Here is a 1,454-nt window from a genome sequence, read left to right as displayed (position 1 = left end):
GTTAGAAAATCAATAACATCAGATAACAACCCAAAACCAGAACACAGGACAGAGCAACCAGATATCAACCCAGATAGGGAAGTCACAAAAATAAATCAAAGCTAAAACACTGTAAATAGGGAAACAGCGACATCAATATGAAAAAGATGACAACATTAAAACAAAAAAGAGGGACTAAAAAAATGTAGTCATAGATCTTTCATATGGTGACGAAGTTAAGGTGACATAAAGAAATAAAAGGGTGATTTAAACTTAGAACAATAGGGTAAATATTAAGGTAGCCACAAAGGAAACTAACAATCATACACATCAAAATAAAAAACAAGAAAAATATAAAGACTCAGCAAATACAAAATCAACAACAATGAAAAAGATGAAAAGAAAATATATATAGAAAAATGACTCAGCACAGAAAATTAAGTGGAACAAAGGAACTGTCAGCAACACACAAAAAAAGACATCAAAATGACAGCACTAAACTCATACCTATTAATAATTATGCTGAATGTAAATGGACTAAATGCACCAATAAAGAGACAGAGAGTGGCAGAATGGATTAAAAAACACGATCCATCTATATGCTCCTACAAGAGACACACCTTAAAGACACAAACAACTGAAACTCAAAGGGTGGAAAAATATATATCAAGCAAACAACACTCAAAAAAGAGCAGGAGTGGCCATACTAATCTCTGACAAAATAAACTTTAAAGTAAAAGCCACCACAAAGGATAAGGAATGACACTATACAACGATTAAAGGGTCAATACACCAGGAGGACAAAACCATAATAAATATTTATGCACCCAACGACAGGGCTCCAAAATACATAAAACAAACTCTAACAGCATTGAAAAGAGAATAGATGGCTCCACAATAATAGTAGGAGACTTCAACACACCACTTTCAGTGAAGGATAGAACATCCAGAAAGAACTTCAATAAAGACACAGAAGATATAAATGCCACAATCAACCAACTTGATTTCATAGACATATACAGAACACTCCAGCAAACAGCAGCCAAGTATACTTTCTTTTCCAATGCACATAGAACATTCTCCAGAATAGACCACATATTAGGCCATAAAGAAAGCCTTAACAGAATACAAAGCATCAAAATATTACAAAGCATCTTTTCTGACCATAAACCCATAAAAGTAGAAATCAATAACAGAAAAAGCAAACAAAAAAAATCCAACACATGGAAACTGAACAACACCTTGCTCAGAAACTACTGGGTTATATAAGAAATTAAGGACAGAATAAAGGAATTCACAGAATCAAATGAGAATGAAAACATATCCTACCAGAATCCTTGGGACGCAGCAAAAGCAGTGCTCAGAGATGAGTTTATAGCAATAAATGCACACATCCAAAAAGAAGAAAGGGCCATAATCAAAACATTAACCCTACAACTGGAACAAGTAGAAAGAGAGCAGCAAAAGAAGCCCTC

The sequence above is a fragment of the Trichechus manatus genome, unplaced genomic scaffold (assembly GCF_000243295.1).
Source record: "Trichechus manatus latirostris isolate Lorelei unplaced genomic scaffold, TriManLat1.0 scaffold00132, whole genome shotgun sequence".
Lineage (NCBI taxonomy): Eukaryota > Metazoa > Chordata > Mammalia > Sirenia > Trichechidae > Trichechus > Trichechus manatus.
Note: the sequence above shows the minus strand (reverse complement) of the source record.